The sequence below is a fragment of the Chiloscyllium plagiosum genome, unplaced genomic scaffold (genome assembly GCF_037043375.1).
Source record: "Chiloscyllium plagiosum isolate Xiang-an unplaced genomic scaffold, Cpla_swu_hap1 HiC_scaffold_44, whole genome shotgun sequence".
Classification (NCBI taxonomy): Eukaryota; Metazoa; Chordata; class Chondrichthyes; order Orectolobiformes; family Hemiscylliidae; genus Chiloscyllium; species Chiloscyllium plagiosum.
This window is the reverse complement of record NW_028270182.1, coordinates 6,202,327-6,224,208: the sequence shown is the minus strand read 5'-3', so window position 1 is coordinate 6,224,208 and position 21,882 is coordinate 6,202,327. Positions and strand designations below refer to the sequence as shown.

The window sequence follows — 21,882 nt, the reverse complement described above, 5'->3', positions numbered from 1 at the left end:
TTTCCCATTTACAGTGATTGGAATGTGGTATTTTTTATACTTGAATTTGAAAAGTGGACAATCTACCTTGAATAGGGTTCAACCTGCCAAGCAACAGTGACGCAATGTGTGATATGACTGGAATTGTATTGGGATTTTATTTTGTGACACAACCCACAGTAGATGATATACAGGTCGCTCTGCAATAACGTGTTTGAAGAGCTGGGGACACTGTTTCTATCGGACGAACTTTTAAAACGTATTATTAGTTATAATGTGATTCCCATTAGTTTAAATGATGCTACTATTGTGCGATTTTCTTATAACATAGGATTACACGAGAACGTACATACCGTGTCATAGCAGAACTGATGACATGGTGGCTCAGTGGTTAGCACTGCTTCCTCTTAGCACCAGGGATCCGGGTTTGATTCCGGCCTTGGGCGACTGTGTGGTGTTTGCACATTGTCCCCGTGTTTGCTTGGGTTTCTTCTGGGTGATCCGGTTTCCTCCCACAGTCCAAAGGTGTGCAGGTCAGGTGAATTGACCATGCCAAATGGTCCATTGTGTCAGGTGCATTAGTCAAGGGTAAATATAGGGTAGGGGAATGAGCCAGTTCTGTATCCAAATGGCGTCAATCTTTATTTAGAGAGACTGAGAGTGGACAGGTCTTCCAAATTGTGTTGATGTGAATTATTCCTTTACAGAATCTGACTAATATGACATTCTGCTTGCCAAATTGAAAATGTGGTAATGCTGGAGATGGCAGGCCACTGCTCATGGATTGAAATTTGACAGCTTCAGTGTGTTGCTTGGTTTTTTATTTGCTTGCATGCTACAAACATTCTTTGTAGATCAGACATCAACTTGTTGGTTTACAAAGCCTTTCTGCAGAAACCTAGAGACTTTTATATTTCCACTCCTAAAAGTGTTTTATCCCTAAAAAGAATTCCAACATTGTCTTCCCGCCCCCACTTATTGTGACTTCCGGGCAAGCTCAACAGAAATCTTTTAATGTGTTTTTCTTGTAAAAGAGTGCGCTAATTTTCCAGTACAAACTTGCACTTCATTTTTATATTTTTGAGAAATGCTCTTGGGTCAAAGAAGAGCTTTAAAAACCACTGGTAAAAGGAATGGCAAGTTAAATTTGGTGTCTTCCACCAGATTATACCTTTCTGGAAATTTTCCAAGGCAAATTCAAAATATTTCTAAGGAATAACCAAAGAAAATAACATTGATCTGCATTTTATCCAATATAAGAGCAGGAGTATACTATTCAGCCCACCAAACTTACTCTGCTGTTTGATATCCTGGCTGTTCTTCCATAGAATATGGAACATAGAAAAGTACAGCGCAGTACAGGCCTTTTCGTCCACAATGTTGTGTCGAGGATTAATCCTAATCTATAATAAAATAACCTAACCTACGCTCCCCTCAATTCACTTCTGTCCATGTGCATGTCCAGCAGTCGCTTAAATGTCCCTAATGACTGCTTCCACCACCACCGCTAGCAATGCGTTCCATGCATTTACAACTCTCTTCCTTCCTCTTAATATCTTAAAACTATGATCCCTCGTGCCAGTCAGTCCTGCCCTGGGGAAAAGTCTCTGGCTAGCGACTCTATCCATACCTCCCATTACCTTGTTAAAAATCACATAACACAAGGTTGTAGTCCAACAGGTTTAATTGGAAGCACACTAGCTTTCGGAGCGACGCTCCTTCAGGTGATTGTAGAGGGCTCGATCGTAACACAGAATTTATAGCAAAAATTTGCAATGTGATGTAACTGAAATTATACATTGAAGAATTGATTGTCTGTTAAGCCTTTCATCTGTTAGAAACTATCACTTGTGTGAAGAAGCTCCGCTTTGTCTCAGTTCTAAATGGCTTGCCTTTCATTCATTTTGAGACTAGGAGAAAGTGAGGACTGCAGATGCTGAGATCGGAGTCGAGGGTATGGTGCTGGAAAAGCGCAGCAGGTCAGGCAGTATCCAAGGAACAGGGGAATAGCATTGTCAGCTAGTTTCCCCACCCCCCCAACCTTGTATGTCTCCATCACCTTGACTATCAAGCTGCATTCCTGATGTAGGAATGCCCGAAACATCGATTCTCCTGCTCCTCAGGTGCTGCCTGAGCTGCTGTGCTTTTCCAGCACCACACTCTCTACTTTCATTTTGAGACACTGTCCCCGGTTCGAAATCCCACATCCAGGGGAAACATACATACTACGATAACTATTATCTGACCCTTTACAAATTTTGTAAGTTTCTGAGATCAGACTGCAGAAGATACAATCCCATTCTCCACACAGAATAGATTCACCATCTCAGGACTCGGTCTGTCAAACATCTGCGTTCCCTCTGTGATGAGTATATCTTTCCTTTAGGCAAGGGTCTAGAACGGCACATAATATTCCAGGTGGCGTCTCACCATTGTTCCTTTCAATGAACCAAGATGATTTTGCTCCTGTACTCAATCCACATGCGATAAAGTTTGTTTTAAAAAAAAGGTTTGCCTTCAGAATTGCTTTCTGCATGTTTGCTAGCTTTTACTGACTTATAAATGAGGACATCTAGGGCTCTTTGAAGATCAACATTTTCCAATCTTTCACTGTTTGAGAAATACCATGTATCTTCATTACTCCTACATAAGTGGATAACGTTTCATATATCGACATTACATTCCACCTGCCTTGCTCTTGCGTGTTCAGCATGTCTAAGTGGCCTTAAAACCTCTTTGCATCCACCTCTGAACAGAGATTTGCTCATGTTTTGTCTCCTTTTCTAAATTTGAATTATAATTGGTTTCCACATCCAAATCATTGATAATGATTTATATTTTTAAAAAAACACAATTACATGAGCTTTTTGTTTACTGACCACCTGTGTGGAAATTTAACAAAAAGTATTCTGAAAATTCAAATGCACTGTATCCATACTGCTAACAAAATCCTCAAAGTGTATCAGCTTTGTCAAACTTAATTGTCTAATTGAATTTATCCAGTGGAAATCATTTTATAAATAACTCACGAGGCTTGGAGGGTTTCAGCTATAGGGAAAGACTGAATAGGCTGGGGCTGTTTTTCCCTGGAGTGTTGGAGGCTGAGGGAGTGATCTTTATAGAGGTTTATAAAATCATGAGGGGCATGGATAGGGTAATTAGACAAGGTCTTTTCCTTAGAATGGGGGAGTCCAGAACTGGAGGGCATAGATTTAGAGTGAGAGGATAAAGATTTAAGAGGGACCTGATGGGCAACTTTTTCATGCAGAGGGTGGTGCGTGTTTGGAATGAGCTGCCAGTAGAACTGGTGGAAGCTGGTACAATTGGAAGTGTTCAGAGCGATATGGGCCAGCTGCTGGCAAATAGGATTGAGTTAATTTCTGGTGGGTATGGAGGAGTTGGACCGAAGGGTATGTTGCACATCTCTATGACTCTATAACGTTACTGGTTGAGTGAATGTTTGTTTTTAAAGCCTATCATTCTCAAAAATACTGCCCCAAAAAGAAAATGGTAGCCTTAGTTGAATAATTGATTTGGTCATAGTTAAGCACCCAGTCTCTCTTGAATGCAATTTGATTTTAATAACCAACAAACTTTATTGTACTGGTTGCACAAGGTCAGGTGGGAATATGCATTTTTGAGAAAGGCTCCTTTCAGAGGAGGAAAGTTGAAGAATAACTGGAATAAATGTTGAATAGTTTCCCTGAGCAACATTAACAGACTTTCCTTTCTGTTTTTAAGATAGCTATCCCCAAGTAACCATGTAGTAATGCAATGACTGTTTAGCTGAAAGACCTACTTCGACAACTAGTTGCAAGTTAATCATTCTGCAGCAAGTTCTTCAAGTAAGGCACTCTAGTCAATTTTATGTATCCATAATCAACCTTTTCACTTTGCATGTACCTTGAGTAGTCAATTCCTGTTGCATTTAGATTATCATACAAGGTAAATAGAGCATACAGTAATTGAGACCTGATATTTTAGACCGCGTTGTGAAGGTTTGGAGGGAATGGTAGCAAAGTTAATGGCTAAGATTTGTTGATTAGGTATAGAACAGATTTAACTGAAACAAGTTTATAATTATTAAAGACATAGAGAAACTTCAATCGACAAGTTTGCAGTGTACTCCATTGTACAGTAAGTATCTTAGATTGATTGAGCAGAAATCTGGACAAAAGGGCAATCTTCTAATTTTAGTCATGATGCATTGGAAGGAGGCGAGGGGATATTGAGGAAAGTAGAGTGGAGAAATTGGAGATCCAATTGCCATATATAAGCCTTGATGATTATCGACTGATACTGAAGTTTCAGAATAGGTCACTTGCTCTCCTCTTTCAGTTGAGTCAGTGACTGTATTTGTAGAATGATTATTTCAAAATAGAGTTAAGAAAATATAAATCTGTTTTTTAAGAAGGCTTTCGAAGCTAGGTGAGCTTTGATCATATAAAAGAAAGTTAACTTTTGAGATGAGATTGCATCTTGCCAAGAATTACTGCAGCACATCTATCCAAAACTGATAACAATGGACTTAGCCTTGGAAATGTAGCAGTCTTTTGCTTTAGAAAATGATGGCAGCATATGTTTCATGTGTTAGCTTCGTTTGCTGAGAAGTAGGCTGGTGGTGACCATTGCTATCTAACGGTTACCAGAGAATCATAGAATGGTTCACAATTACACAGTTTAAGACCTTGGACTGTTTGTGTTTGGTTGAATGTGAAGTTGCCTGACTATGTTCTCAACTATATTTCTGAGAAAGTTGAATGGGTATGTGGAAGTCAATGCAGAGTTTTTGTATAGGAGAGTTTTAAAATGAACAAGTTCCATTACATTTCACCGTAATGCATGATTTTATGATTGTAAAGGAAGATCAGTGTTTCTCTTTGACCTTTTATATATTCCTTGATGTTCGACACCTTCTAGTAGTTTTGTGTTGTGTTGCTTTGTTTTTCAATCTTTGGGTGAAAGAGGGGAGGATGTGCATTCAGCCTCCTCTGTCTCCCCTTGATTCAAAAAAATGTAGTTTTGCATTGGCAGCAGCAGATTCACCAAGCAGCATGGTGCCACTGCTTATTTTAACACCATTTTGGGGGGGGGGGGGGGGTGGTGAGAAATCAGAAAAATTAAAACAAAATCATTGAAGTAAGCATTTGATTGCTATATTTTCTAAATATGGTGAGAAAAAAGAAAGCAGATGTTTAAAAATTGACCCTGTGCCAAGGAGCTACAGAGGAAGAAAATCTAGGTCGGCAGTTTACTGTACTAACCAGGATAGCAGCCACTTGGCAAGGTTACAAGGCAGTCAGAGACGTTAGCTTTGGCGCAATTTTAATACATGCAAATACAAATTTTTTATTCTTCAACAACAAATCTCCCAGACTTGAGACTTTGCACATGTTTTCCTTAGGCATAGAGGCTTACACTGAATTTTTTTCAGATTTTTCCTTGCCCTAGAAAATGTGCAATTTGAGTGTAGAAAGTTGCGCAGGGGGAACTGAGCAGTCTTTTTTTTCACCCTTTACAATTGCTCAGAGGTTGAGCTAAGGATTTTAGGTAGGAAGGTTTCTGGGGGGCGAATCAGGAACAAAAAAGGGTTCGAATTTGCCAGGTAGACTTTTCCGAGGTGGGGAAAATGCTTTTCAATGATTTTTGGCTTTGAAATGTTGGAGTTCGACGAGGTTACAGGCAGAGTGAGTTGTTTTTTATATCAGAGTCTTTTGGTAGTGGTCACAGTGCATGCTCAGGGCCATCCGCATCAGGGTTTAAGAAGGGGGAGAAAGGCTATTTTCGGGTTCAAAAATAATTTCTTTTTGCCATGTTTATGATTTTTGATCTATAAAGTAGATTATCTGTACGAAAAGAAGCGTATTTTTTCAATAATTGATGATATTTCAAGCTTTTTCGGATCCTCACTGTTTTTGCACCCTTACTGTGCAGCCTGATGCAACTCACTAGCTCCATTGCTGCTGACGTTTCAAGATTTTTTTTTCCGAAAATAATCAGAATAATTCATAGGGGGTTTATTTTAACAGATTAATTAAAAAAAAGTATTAGAAGGAAGAAAATTTACTTTTTATTGCAGTATCTTATTTGAGAAGACTTCTGAAAAAAAACCTGTTTTTGAAAAAAACATGTTAAATTTTCGTTGAATTAAATTAAAATTAATATACGTTTTTGATGCATTTCTAAATTCTGTTAGAAGCATAACATTAATATACCTAGAATGTAGAGCCTTTTTTAAGGAGCAAAATTGAGAGTTGCCTGGTGTAAAGCAAAAATCGAATAGGAATAGATTTTTGATATATGCATGGAAAAGAAAAGTTTGAAACCAATAAATAGATATAGCTTTTTTTGAATAGTTGTTTAAGGTTGGAAATGAGCTAAAAATTGCAGAATTTTGTCAGGGCGTGGCAATCCCTTAAATACTACATTCTAACCAGTAGACTTGTGGTGTAGGGTTGTTTTTTAACAAATAATTTCATTTATAGTACCTGCATTAATACATATTGATCGTTTTCAAGAGAATAATTTTTTTGCTTTTCCCCTAACTTATTATTTTCGATTTTTACCAATGGAAACTAGTTTTGAAGCTTTTTTCTGTATTTATTCTTAACTAGTAATTTTAAAACAGCTAAATAATGCAGTCGCCTAGCAAGTAGTCACTTAAAGTTCTTTTAGAGGTGTTTCGAGGTTATATTTTTGGCTGGACTATTGGATGCATAAAGTGACTTATGATAAGGCAGACATTTGCTGAACCGCCATTTTGTCTAAACCAGCAGATCTGCCAGGTTCAGCAGACCTCTAGCTCTACCCTGTTAATGCACGAGATTAGGACATTGCTTTACTTAGCCGTTATTTTTTAATTTGTAAGTTTTTTTTAAAGAATTGATTTTAATCCTGAAAGTGACCCTCGTCCGATTTCTTTCTGTTTCACTATTGGGGTATATTTCACATTGGTTCAATTTATTTCAAGTCGAAAAATTGTCTGATTGATAAATGTTGATAAATAATTACACTAAATTTCTTTGTTGCTCTTAGTCTATTTTGTTTTGATAGGTGGAAAAGTATAATTGTGGCCGAATTTGATTTTCAATTTGTGTGGTGCTTAAAGTTCGTTTAAACCTTAATTCTTGATTTTAATTGATATTTCAAATTGATTTTAGGTAACACAATGACTGAAAAGTAACAGCTGTTTTTCTCTTTCTCCTAGTGCTTTGCAGGACCTTACTGTTTGACTTGCAGGTGGGTCCATTCTATCTTTCTCTTGTCTGCAATTTATTAAATAAGTGAATTATTTGTCAACACCTTCACCCATATTTGCAATTGACAGTTGATGCTGTTTTGTAATCATTGTCAAAACTGGATCATCTTTAGAGTACAATATTTTTCTCCCTTGTCATGGCATCTTATCCTGTTCCCTTATGTTAATGTTCCATTAAAATAGGTCAAAAGTATTCCTTTTAAAGAGATAAATACATTATTTGTACTCACTGCTTTGGTTTCTAAACCTGGTGTAATATTTATGGCTTAACTGAGCAATTATATCGATGTTCATTTGTTTTTGAATTCTGTGGTTCACAAATCTTAACCAACCAAAGCCTGTTTACTCCCTGTGAGCACTCGTAGTTTTGTTCAGCTTGTAACATTTGACAAACTTAAAACAAAAAAATCTCGTTCTACATTCTAAAAGTATATGCTCGATTGTATTCTGGCGAAAATCAATATCTTGTACCTTTTTGTGCTGCTGGAGAATTGGTGCAATTATTCTTCACTGAACAAATCAATTTGTAGCTTTTTTCAGGCAAAATTTCGTAAAATTGAACATTGAAATGCACCCAGAATTTGTTTCTGTATTATCAAAACCAATAAAAATTACTTATCTCAATGCTAGTTATCACCACATTACTCAGATCTCAACTGTTTTGAACAATTTTTTTTGTTTTGAATTTATAAGTAAACTCATTCTGCATATAGAACCTACCACTAAGATTTTATCATTAGCCACTAATCTATTTTGGTCAAAACCCCCTCGCTGATTTGGTTTTGCTGAAGTTCTGAAGCCAACAATTCACTTGTTTCCATTGCTTGCCTTGCATTGTTCATCACTTGCCTCTATTTAAATATTGCAGCAGCATTGTGTACCTCAATGTTCCCTCTAATTTTTTCCTTCTTGCGTGGTATGTTTCATTGGAACCATAATTCATATAACAGAGATGACCAACTGTGTATAGGTTTGCCAGCAGCTGCACAGTCTACAGGGAATGTTGGTGAGAATGTATGGATGTGAATATATGTATATGTATCACTTCCTTCTTTTCCAGTCCTTCAACATGAGCAAGACAGCCAGGGGGGACTCCCTTCGCCACCTACTCATGGTTTCAGCTGTAAGGGGGCAGCCAGGCGCATTGCAAGATGGGGAGTCGGTCCCGTTGAGGATTTCTGTTTATTTTGAATAAACATGTCTCCACATGTAGTGATCAGTGCTGTTTAATTATTTTAGAAAATTACAACTTTGAAGATTATTCTTAACTATTTTCTAGTATTATGATTCTTGGAAAGAAACCCCCTGAAACACCATGAAGGCAGAGGAAACAAAAACAATGAAACCCAGCCTATTAACATCCTGTGGTTAGATCTGGAAACTGTGATTTGGGGATGGTTGCTGTGAGTTAAGGTGGGGAACTTAGTGAATCTTCCATACAATTGGGGAATATTCTGGTAAGATCATCCTAAAATGCTCAAAAGCTGTAGGAATAAACATTTACTCACTTTACAGGACATTTTTGCAGTAGCAATAATGAGAATGTAAGTTGTTTCTTCTGTGCTTTCCATAGTGAAATTTTACTGACACTCATACTTAATGTAGTTATTTCAAGTGGGCAGTATTTGCCAACAAAACCAATTTAGTGTTTTAAAAGTTATACAATGCATTTGTTATGTAAATCATATTTGTGAAGAAATATTAACTCCATTTAGCTTATTGCTGTAAAGAAAAAGGCCTTTTTCTATTACTTATACTTTCTCTGAAAAATCTATGATTCGGAAATATGTATGATCAATTTAAAACAGGATTTGTGAATACTTTATCTTTATGAACATGCAACATGGTTTACTGATTGCTTGGGAGTTTTACTGGCAAGCTCCATAGGGTTATTGTAAAGATAATGTCCATGAAAATTTTAAAGTCTAATTAAGGGCACTTAAAAAGAAAACCAATTCCATTGATTAGCCTTGCTTTGTGAAGAACTCATTCTTGTGAAACTTTTTTTGCCTATCATTGTGTCTGATGGGGCCTTGAAGACTTGGGTAACTGGAAGATGTAATTTGCAGGTACTGGTAAGCATAAATGTATGGATCTGTATTTGATAGAAGCAAGAATATTACAGGCTGTTTTAAATTTTCATGGAGAAGGGCAGAAGAAGAAAGACTTGCATTTCTATTGCTTTGCATGGCAGTTGGATATTCCAGAGCACTTTACTGTAAATGACATACTTATGAAGTGTGGTCATTGATGTACTAGAGGGTTCACAGCAGCTATTTAGTGCACAAACACGCTCCCATGAAAAACGATGTGATGATCAGGTTATTTGTTGTGATGGTGTTGGCCAAGTGACAACTATTGTTCAGGTTACTGGGGAGAACTTCTCCACCTTTCTTCATGGTGCTGTGGTGCAGTATTTTACATTATCATCAGAGAGCAGATGGGATCGTCATTTAATGTCTCATCTGAAAGATGGTACTTCTAACTATTCCCTCAGTAGTTCACTGGCATATTGGCCTTAATTCATTTGTAATAAAAGATGCTTCCTACCTAATGCTTCCATTCATAACACACAGGTTTGTGAAGCTTTGTCATTTATAGTTTGATTACAGTATGACCTTGAGCCTTATTTGTGTACCTGAAGTAATCATTCTATATGTTTTCTCCACAATATTAGATTAGATTCCCTACAGTGTGGAAACAGGCCCTTTGACCCAACAAGTCCACACCGATCCTCCGAAGAGCTAGCCACCCAGACCCATTTCCCTCTGACTAATGTACCTAACACCGGGCAATTTAACATAGCCAATTCACCTGGCCTGCACATCTTTGGACTGTGGGAGGAAACCCATGCAGACATGTGCAAACTCCACACAGACAGAGTCGCCCGAGGCTGGAATTGAATCTGGGACCCTGGTGCCGTGAGGCAGCAGTGCTAACCACTGAGCCACCGTGCCACCTGTCAGTACATGAAATTTGTTCCCCGACTGATTGAATACATGAGTGATTTGGAGGTTTCTGTCAGGCGATTGGTGTTAGGAATAGAGATTTTTGATGAGGTGGCCTTGATATCCGCAGTGAATGCACAAATCCATATGCATTAAACTTTTTTGGAGATGGTTCTTTTGCCAAAACATGGAGTTTTATTACACCTGGAGATTTCAAAGTCATGTATTTCTATTAAATATTTGGAAAGGATAGCATTTAATCGTTAAATTTCAGTTAACTCAACTCAGTAAATATCAAGTATATTTTGAATTTTTGTGCTTCACATTCACGAATATCTCTTAGCAAAGTGTCTTATTATTTCACCAAGGGAGTGAGCAAATCAGGCTTCCTGGACTTTTAAGTTTCTCATTTAGGTGGTACATAATAATGGATTGGTTTACTTCATGCTTTTGCTGATTTTGTCCTATCCTATCCCTAGGTCTCCTAGCCTCTCGTCTAATCTTGTTTTATATCACCTAAAAATATATGATTGAGATTGAAAACTTACTGTGTGGGTCATTGATAGTGGCAATACTAATTGGCACTCAATGATGTTGGAGTACCTGCATTTGTTATCTTCAAAGTTGAATGTAAGTTAATAAGAATGTAGGGACCAGGAGTAGGAGTAAACAATCCAGAATAGCCTGCTCACTGAGTTGGTACCCTAATACATTGCTTCAAGTGCCAAGTGAAAATTCCTTTATCAGAAATATGGCACATTCCAAAACATCTAGAATCAACAGGCATCCACTTTTGTATGGTTGGTTTGTTGTGTGATCTGTGGCATGATGTAAATTGAAATGATTTATGAATAAGAAAAGTCTTAATTAAGACAAACCCACCCTTTTAATCATTGATTAAATTACCTCTCAATTTCTTCAGAACGTTACAAATGAAATCCAGTTTTACTGCTTTTTCAAGCTTTTATTTTCTAATCAGCCATTTCAGAAATGTTCATACACAACTCCTGGAGCAGGTGGGACTTGAACCCAGGCCTCCCATTCCAGGGTTAGGGACACTACCTGTGTACCAAAAGCAGGCCTCAATACAAACATTTACAATGGACTTTTCCCCAGTTATGATCATCTGGCAGTAAGAAAAAGCAACCAGTTCATTAAGCTTGCTCCACACTCTTGATGTCTGTACCACCAGATATTGACACCCTTCCTCTGTTTCTTAACCCAAACTTCCACCAACCTGTTATGTAATCTTTTATTGAGTCAATTTAAAAAAAATTGCTTTACAGGAATGTTGAATTTGGAATGGGATAGAAAACTCCATTTTTATTTTGCTCCCGAGTTAATGCAGCCATTTGACCAATTTTCTTCAATGCCTTGCATATTCTTGGAAACTATATTCTACCAAATCACAGTAAATTAAAAATAATAATTATACAGAGCAGTTTATATTTTGAAGTACTCCCTTATAATTATGTAAGAGGGTTTGTAGTTGGAAGTCCTCACTTAACTCATGAAATAAATTCCTGATCTTGCAAATATAATTTTGTGGTAAACCGCTATTCATAAAATAGCAATTCATTGCACTTCAGACTGAAAACGTGTTTGAGTAAGTAAATGTTTTTCTAAAATTGTGTTTAAACCAGCCCATTAGGACTGCAGAATCCTCAATGAAAGCTTCCATGTTATTATACCTCAGAATTGTCATTTGAAATTAACTGATTTATTGGAAATCTCTCCTTTTACTGTCAGGTCCATCCATGACTTTTTTAAATGCAGTTTGAGTCTCTGGGCAAATTTCTGTCAAGAATTTGAAGAATAAGTTGTTTACAACTGTTTTAAATTTGCTTCCATTGTAATTTTAATTTTCAAAAAATCCACTCAGGTTAGATTTTTGATTGCTCTCCTTCTTGACTTTGATTTCATTTGCAGAATATTAAATTGTTTAAACATAAGAGTGTAAGAAATAGGAGCAAGATTGGGCCATAAAATTCTTCTACCCTGCTTTGATGCTTGATAAGATAAAGGCTGATCATTATCCTCAATGTTCTTCCTGATTTACCCCCATACCCTTCGATTTCCTTTGTACCCAAAACACACTTAATGCTTTGAATGTACTGAGTACAGAATTTGAAACATTCTTAACTTTCTGGGTAAAGAAATTTCTTCCTGCCTCAATCCTAAGTACTTAAACACCTTGATCTGAAATTGTGACCCTTAATGTTTTGTGCTTCAGCCAGTTAAAACAGCCCTCTACTATCTATACTGTCAAGCCCAAAATTTAAATATTTTAATAAGATCACATCTGATTCTTCTAAAGTATAAGGAATGTGAGCCAATTTGTATTCGATCTCTTCCCAGAGGATGATGTCATCTCAGGAATCAATTTGGTAATCTTTTGTTGCACTACCTCTAAGTGTATTCTTACACTGCATTCCAAATGTGGTCTCCTCAAGGCCCTGCACAATTGCAGAAAGACATCTTTGCTCTTTTACTCCAATCCCTTTTGTAATTCGGACTAACATATTTAATATGATCACAAGACTGTAAACCTGATTTAATTCTCTGAAATGGCAGTTGCAGTCCCCAATGTTTTTCATTGTTCCTGTGTATTTGGAATGAGATTTCAGAGCGATTTGAGTTACAGAATGTTTGCTAGATCGCTTTTCTTGTAGCACAATTGATTATATTATATATAGTATATATTTGCAGTCACTTGTTTTCTTAAATTGTCATTTATTTTTGAGATTTTTATCTAAATACTTTTAACACGTGAACACAGATCTCCATCATGTTATGAGCTTTGATCTTTGTTCCTGTGCAGCTACAGCCATTTTTGTCATTATGTTTTTATACTAAGTTCTGTCGTAACAATTTGTGTTATCCACATTCAAAACCAGTTCCTTCATCTTGATGTGCCATTTGCTTTTGGCCAAATTTTCAGACAAAGTGCAAAGTTGAGGAAATATGGTTAGTTTCAACCATTTCTGATGTGGCCAAAGCCAGTAATGATTTAGTAATTCCATTAAGCTTCTTAAAATTTGGAAACTGCACAGCCGTTTCTAGAAGGAGTTGTACAAAGAACCAAGTGCAGTTCTTTGGTATAAATCGCTACTGAATAAAAGTCAAATCTCTGGCTGTTCTCTAATGGCTATGCCTTGCCATTGCTTAGGGCTGTAAGAACAATGTATTTTGATTGTTCTTTAGCTGCTTTACCAAATCAGATGCTTGAGACTTGCAGACCACTGTGTGTTGTGGTTCTGTTCGCCGAGCTGGGAATTTGTGTTGCAGACGTTTCGTCCCCTGTCTAGGTGACATCCTCAGTGCTTAGGAGCCTCCTGTGAAGCGCTTCTGTGATCTTTCCTCCGGCATTTGTAGTGGTTTGAATCTGCCGCTTCTGGTTGTCAGTTCCAGTTGTCCGTTGCAGTGGCCGGTTTACTGGGTCCAGATCCTTGTGCTTATTGATTGAATCTGTGGATGAGTGCCATGCCTGTAGGAATTCCCTGGCTGTTCTCTGTTTGGCTTGTCCTCTAATAGTAGTGTTGTCCCAGTCGAATTCGACAGCCAGGGAATTCCTAGAGGCATGGCACTCATCCACAGATTCAATCAATAAGCACATCGATCTGGACCCAGTATACCGGCCACTGCAACAGACAGCTGGAACTGACAACCGGAAGCGGCAGATTCAAACCACTACAAATGCCGGAGGAAAGATTACAGAAGCGCTTCACAGGAGGCTCCTAAACACTGAGGATGTCACCTAGACAGGGGACGAAATGTCTGCAACACAAATTCCCAGCTTGGCGAACAGAACCACAACAACGAGCACCCGAGCTACGAATCTTCTCACAAACTTTGACCATTGTGTGTTCTCTTTCCTCCGTTTCAGGATGCAAAATCTAAGATGATCTCCATTTGAAGTTGATTGGGTCTAAGGATTGCTAAATCCCCTGGACCTGATGGAATGCATACTAGGATATTAATAGTAGTAGCTACACAGATAGTGGATACACTGGTGGTAATTTTCCAAGAATTCTTGGATTCTGGGAAAGTCCCAGAGGACTGGAAAACTGCCAATTTAACATCTTTATCTAAAAAGGGAATGAGACAAAAACAGGTAACTATAGGTCAGTTTTGTTTAACACCTGTCATTGGGAAAATGTTAAGAATCTGTTATAAAGGATGCAATAACAGCATTTATAAATATATAATATGATCAAGCAGAATCAGCATGACGTCAAGGGGAACTCGTACCTGACACATTTATTAGAATTCTTTTGAGATGGTAACAAGCAGGTTGGATAAAGGGAAACCAATAGATGTAACATATTTGAATTTCCAGAAGGCATTTGATAAGAGGCCATGGTACTGGAGGTAGTATATTAGCATGGATAGAGGATTGGCTGACTAATGTAAGACAGAGTTGTATTAAGGAGCATTTTCAGGATGACATCCTGAAACTAGTGGAGTGCAATGGGGATCAGTACCTGTGCCACATTTTTTACTTTGCATATATTATTGACTTAGTTGAGGGAAGTGAATGTATTGTAACCAAGTTTACTGACAACACAAAATAGGTGAGAAGGCAAGTGGTGAAATGACAGAGTAGAAAGTTGTAGACCGATTGAGTGATGGGGGTAAGAAAAATCTTTGATAGATTGAATTTAATATGGGGAATTGAGGTTAGCATGAAGAATACAGGTGAACCACCTCTAAATGGAGGAACACTCAAAGCTATAGCACAGAGGGATTCAGGAGTAGTTGTACATAAATCACAAAAGCTAGCATACCAATTTAGTTAATTGAGAAGGCAAATGCAATGTTGGCTTTTATTTCAAGGGAAATTGAGTATAAAAAGGAAGTCTTGCTAAAATTAAGTAAATTGTAGTCCATTCCATCTGAATGTTTTGAATGGTTTGGGGCCTTTTATCTGAGGAAAGACACACTGGCATTGAGGGCAGTTGTCAGAAGGTTCACTAGGTTGATCCTGGGCATGAGCAATTTTCTTATGAGGAGAGATTGTGTAATTTGGGCCTGAACTCTTTGGGTTTTTGAAGAATGAAAGGATACCCTTTTGGAACATATAAAATTCTTAGTGGACTTGACAGGTTGATGAGGAAAAGTTGTTTTTCGTTGTGGGAGAGTCTGGGATCAGATGGCATAATTGCAGAGGAAGGGGTTGCCATTTAAGACTGATGATGAATTTCTTCTCTCAGGTTAATGTATCTATGAATTGCTGTCAAAACTGGGTCATTAAAAATATTTAAGGCTGTCTTTGATTTTCAGGCAGTAAGGGAAAAGACAGGAAAGTGGAGTTGAGGATTATCAGATCATCCATGATTTGATTGAATTGTGAGGCAGACTCAGAGCTGAATAAACTACTTCTATGTCTTATGGTCTTTTCAGCTGCCTGTGGAACATCTACACTGAGACACAATGCTAGAAAAGGCTCAAAAAAGGACAACATTAGAGAAATTATAGTTCCAACACTGATTTTGAGGCTTGGTCAACTTAGATAGGCTTCTTTGGGTTAATGAGTTATAAAACAAACAGTACGAACAAAGCCGACTAACTGCTGCAAGGTCAGGTTTCAAAATCATGGCTCAAAGTAAAATCTAATACCACTGAATTACTCCGAACTCAGGCTTTATTCACAATTACTATTTCAGAAAGCTACATTTTCTAGAGTGGGATTGATTTTTAAAAAGTTTTTGAAGTTCTAGTTTTGCAAATTGTATTTAAATTTCCTAACTTATACAGCAATTTATTAATTTCAGGATTTCTCTTCTACTTTGCACAAATGAGAGCCCTACAATGTCTGACAATTTATTGTCTTGATGTGAAAAGAACATTCTTGTTGCTGCATTCTACTTGCTGAATTGACTCAACTTTCCTTGTTTCAACCTTTTTAGTTGATGGCAGAATACAATGCTCTACCATATTATTTACAACTCTCAAATTCATTGAAAGTCAAAAATTTGAAAACAAATTTCACTTTATTATCGGACTTTTAATTCTGATATTGAATACAAAAATGAGTTACAGGTCGTTCTGCTATAACACGTATTTCATTTATGCGAATTAGCTATACCACGATTGATGAATTGGGGGCACTGTTTCTGAAGTGGAAACTGTTAAAGTGGGATTCTGACCCCATTAGTTTAAATGGTGCTGCTATTATACGATTTTCTTATAACACAGGATTGTGTGAGGACAGAATTACTGCGTTGTAGCCAAACCGACTGTATATTGCCTTGTTAACTGTCCTAATTTTGTACTTGGTCTGTAATAAAAGCTTTATATATAGCTTGGTCTAGCCCGTGGTGCCATTGAGTGTAGACCTCCCAATGGATTGGAGAATAAGAGGAAATAATGAATTGAGAGAAGATCTTTAGAATAGGCAACTTCTGGCTACAGAATTACCGTGAGATAGACTGGAAAAGGATTAGTTCCAACTCCTCCTCCTCCCTGATCCTCCATGGACACATTTCTACCTCTCACAACTCGTTCATAAACCTGTAATGGGTCTTTTATCTATTTTGAGTCCAAAATCATTAAACGAATTCAGCATGAGGCCATTGTCAAGGTCTCTGCAAGAGCAATTCACCCAGTCCCATTTTATCTGCCTTTTTTCCTGTTGCCCTGTAATTTTTTTTTATCTCTATCAAATTGTAGAAGTCTTGCTTCCAAAGCACCCATTTCTGTCAAATAAAACTAATTAGCAATGTCATGTGCAAGCTGCCTTATTCCTTTTAACACCACAGGGAAATGGTAAAGATGTTGGTGTGGTTGTCTGCCTTGTCCCATCTCCTATTCCTGCTGATGTTTGTTCACATTTGAACAACTTGTCCTATAAAACTGCCATGTCTTCAAAGTCCTTGTAGAACCTTGGCCTAAGATTATGGTTGTGCTCTACAATGAAATCTTCTTTCTTGTTCCTTTAGTTGCTTCACAAAGTGACTTTTAGTGACTTAGTCTTGTTGTCTTTACATCCACTAATTTCTTTGTGTCCTCCTTTGCCTCAACCTATTTTCTGCATTGATATCTATTTCAGCCTACCTAGAACCTCTATAGTGTGGAAAGGGGCAATTTGGCCCAACATGTCCACACTGACACTCTGAAGAGCATCTTACCAAGTAGTGTCAATTCTAAACCATTGTTTTCTGTCCTCTTTCTTAATCTGTAACTCCTTCAAGACAGCTGTCAATATCCTGCTGCTTCAAAATTGTATATTGTGCCCTCCTTTACTACCATTAAATATTGCCCTCGTCTCACCTGTTGATCTATCTGCCTTATCACTCTCACTCAATAATCTCATGTCTGTTCTGCCAAAACACAGACATTGCTTCTTTCAGACTTGCCATGCTTTGTGATTTTTGTATCTCCTTATCCTCCTTTGATTCTATTCTTCAAAAGCCCTGCATTCCCACTCCTTGTAATTATCTCCCCTGATTTTAGTTATAAAATGGCAGCATTACTTTATCCCATCAATGATCTATTTCCTATCCTTTTTCCTAGTTTTGTGCAGCTTGATGAAGTCAAGAACATAATCTTTTCTTCTTTTGACTTAATTTCATGCCCATCATTTGACTTTAAACTGAATCTAGTTAAATTTAAATAAAACTGGGAGAAGTCATTTTGATTTTCTTTGGTCAGTGCTTTTAACTTAATCTCCTGCATACCACCTTGGAACATTCCTGATATTGATGTAGATCATAGGTCTTTGTTTGACCACAAGCTGAATTGCTGTCCTCCATGTTTATTCCTTCAAGCTTGCTAGCATTGTCTGTCTCTACAACACTTTTTTTTTTAAACCACTGCAGCTAACGCTTTAACCAATGTCATTATTAATGCTTTATATTTCTTCTTTGCTATGCTAGCTGGCCTCCTTCACTCTCCACAAACTGCAATTAACATGGAATGCTGTTATTCTTTGTTATCTTCACCTGCTCAAAGACTTGCAGTTCTGTGACTCAGATCCTCATTAGCTTCCACAAGTTCCCTGTTGCCAACAAATGAATTTCAAGATTCTTATCCTCATGTGCCTATATTGTCTAATCTGAATCTGTGCCATGATCTCCTTGGATCCTGCATACACTTTTGATTGGCAATATTGCACTGTTTGCATTTAAAATCACCTGGGGTCACTTCTGTATAGCAGTTCCTTCTGATAGTGTATGCATTTCCCCTGAATTGTTATATCAGGTTTACATATCAAAATTATGCTTATCAAAATCACGAATGGGATTCGATGTGACCTTGTAAAACTTGACTTTTTTTAATGTATGCATTGTCTTGAATACACTTGACAATCTTTAAAATTTATGTCTGACCAAGATTTAGGTCATCTGGACTTGGTGCAAAATTCCTTTAATAATGTTCTTGTGAAGCTCATTGGGCCTTTTTATTATGTTAAAGGCATTGTATAAATGCAGCTGTCAGTGAGATTTTGTAAAGAGCTTTATATGACTTTTTGCCCCCATGCTTCCTTTTTCTATACTTAAGTAGATCTTGTTATTTTGTCTTTATGCCATTTTGGGAATCTGGCGATCTTTCTTGTAATGCATTTGAGGCTTTTTCTCTTTACTCATTTCCTGTTTAATTGTACCTTCATTTCTGTAATGCCTTTAGTTGCCTTAATAGTCTTTTCAGTTAGTGATGATCCTAAAAAGGAGAAAGTAAATCACCTGTCAAAAATGTGAAGAGTGGACCTCAATTCTGGTTTAAGTTTTCAGTGACTATGCTTGAGCCTTTGTTTCTGATGTCTTCAGTCTTTTTCAGCTATATTATGAAGGGTATGACCAGCATTGCCTAAAAGGCAATTTCACTTTCCAGAAAGTCAGATAATTCCTTCCAGGCATAGATACACTAGAGGGCCTATCACTACAATTGTAATCATAGCACCCCTACCGTAGCAGGAGGCCCCTCGGCCCATAAAATCTGCACCAACCCTCTGAAGAGCATCCCACTGAGACCCAGCCCTCTACCATATCCTGTAACCTCATGGATAATGCATATAACCTATGCATCCCTGAGTACTGTGGACAATTTAAGTATGGCCAGTCCATCTACATGCACTTCTTTGGGCTGTGGGAGAAAGCCCATGTAGACACGGGGATAATATGCAAACACCACACTGACAATTGCTGGAGGTCGAAATTTAACCTGGGTCCCTGATGCTTTGAGACAGCAGTGGCTACCCACTGAGCCACTATGCTGCCCATATAAGAGTTTGGGAAAAAGGGAAAGAAAAATAATCTAGCAGATATTAATGCACGGTCAAAAGCAGTAATCGAAGCAGTATTCACTACAGGCTACTACAACATAGTTTACTGTCTGTGGAATCTGTCAACAATTTTTCACTACAAAAAGATAGTTTTCCTAGTTAGTGGCAGCAGTCAGGTCTGATGAAATGTCTGATGTGGAGCAGAAGAACGTTGAACTAGAGTGGACCATTTAGCCTTTGAGACTGTTTTACCATTCGGTAAGATCAGGGCTGATCTGTGGCCAAACCACATATACTTGCCTCTGGCCCATATCTCTTAATACTTAACAAAATTTTATTTATCTCTGATTTAAAATTAAAAACTGACTCAGCATCTGCTGCCATTCCAAACATTTACCATTCTTTTTGTCTGTTGAAGTGCTTCCTAATGTGTTTCCTCAGCACCTGGCCCGAATTCTCAGACTATGTCTCTAGTTCTAGAATCCCCAGTCAGAGGAAATAGTTTATCTTTGTCCTGTTTTTTCTGTTAATACCTTGAAGACTTTAATCAGATCACCCCCTTAATCTTCTAGAGAAATTCTAGAGAAAACAGGCCTAATTTGTATAATTTCTCCTCAAATTTAACCTCTGAAGTCTATGTATCATTCTTGTAATCTATGTTGTACTTCTTACAAGGCCAATATATTTTTCCCAAGGTGTGGTGTGCAGATCTGCTCTGTGCTCCCATGTTGGGTATAACCAGCGTTTTGAATAACTGTAGCATAACTTTCACTCCAGTCCTCTAGGTATAAAGGCCAGCGCTCATTAGCTTTCTTGATTGGATATTGTTCATTAGTCACATACTGAATTGCTGATGGTTTTCAGCCTAATCGTTCAGCTTAAATCTCAACTTCTTCAATAGTGCATTGAAATGGCTCACTATGAGCATTAGAAACATTCATTTGCAGGGGATGCTGAAGATATAAATGACTTCATAGAGTCATACAGCATGGAAATAGATACTTCAATCCAACTCTGTCGTGTCGACTATCTTCAAGAGATTTGTACTAAGAACTTTCCATGTTTTTGAAAGTACTAAGTTTATCATGACTGTAGAACTCTTGAAGAAATAATGGAACATAGTCAAGTACTATAGCCAGGAGACTAGTAAGCTATAGTGGATCTGCGAGATGCACATTTCAAATTGGAATCTGGAAATATTTGGTTTCAAAAATTGAGGGAATTACTTGGAAATAACTAGTTCTACGAGTTTTGAAATGTTTTTGTAGCAATCAGAAATTCTGTTACTTCACTGGTTATTGGAAAAGACTTGTGTATATTTTTCCATGGTTTCTGCTTGTAAAATGGGTCTTCAGATGACACCAATAGGAACATTATACTTGTCCCTATTTTGCTTCCTGTTGTTCTTTGCGTCAGTAGTTCAGATTCTTTTTAAAGGAACTTGAGACCACTTTCATCACCAGCCTGAGAAAGATAGATGTTACAAGTGATGATATGCCTACCGAGTTGGCCTGCTGAGAAGAAATATTGTAACAAGTGGTATCTTCAAAATCTGTGTTCATGATCTAAAAATATGATGTTTCATTCCGTTGATTATTTCAGAATTTCTAAGTGGATCTTGAGAGCATATATCACCACAGCTGGAGTTAAAATCTTTTAAATCTTTGGCTTCCTATAAGGTTATGTTTGTTTTAAAAGGCAGCTTAATTGTACCATTGGTAATGGATCATGTTTACCTTATTTGCTTTGTTTTTATCCAAGACTGAATTACGCTTATGTCAAAGTCACTTAGATAATTTTCTTGTTATTTGCCACTGTATTTTTTTCAACTGAAAGGGTATACATTTCTAATGCAGATAACAGTAGATGATCCCAATAGCTGAACTATGTTGGGAGCAATATTTTCGGCAACTTCTCGCTGAATAGAGCTTTGTTCATTGAGTCACATAACCTATTTCCTCATGCTAGTCTTTAGCAGTAACTATGGTGGAGAAAGTGAGGACTGCAGATGCTGGAGATCAGAGTCAAGAGTGTGGTGCTGGAAAAGCACAGTCGGTCAGGCAGCATCCGAGGAGCAGAAGCAGGATCTTTCCTGATGAAGGGCCTATGCCTGAAATGTTGATTCTCCTGCTTCTTGGATGCTACCTGACCTGTTATACTTTTCCAGCATCACGCTCTCAACTCTAGCAGTAACTATGAGGAAAGTTAGAGATCATTTGTACTTTTGTATTGTCTACCAGAGAAAATCTATGAAGGATTCCTCTCAAGGCCATCTGCAAAGTTTTATGTTCTTCTGTTTAAAGTACTTAAGCATTGCTTGTTTAACTTGATTTGAAGTTGTCAGGTTTTCAACCAAATCGTCATTGCTACTTGGGTTAACTTCAAGGTGAACAAATAAAGATTGATTAGATGTTTCCTCATTTGTTCAATTCTCGTGCAGTTAAGAGATGGAACTAAATGCTATGCCGTAAATG

General features: G+C 37.5%; 1 long non-coding RNA gene across 2 annotated transcripts in view; it reads left to right on the top strand.

The window, feature by feature from the left end:
• The window catches only part of LOC148136871 (uncharacterized), a 45,828-nt gene extending 37,386 nt beyond the window's left edge, over positions 1 to 8,442 (top strand). Inside the window, exons 1-3 of one of the 2 annotated variants that reach the window (XR_015754360.1) lie at positions 5,335 to 5,666; positions 7,187 to 7,218; positions 8,298 to 8,442. This is a non-coding gene — a long non-coding RNA (uncharacterized LOC148136871). Of the gene's footprint in view, positions 1 to 5,334; positions 5,667 to 7,186; positions 7,219 to 8,297 lie in introns of those variants that run through there. The other variant, XR_015754359.1, reaches the window with a different exon arrangement.
• The last annotated feature ends 13,440 nt before the right edge of the window (positions 8,443 to 21,882 follow it).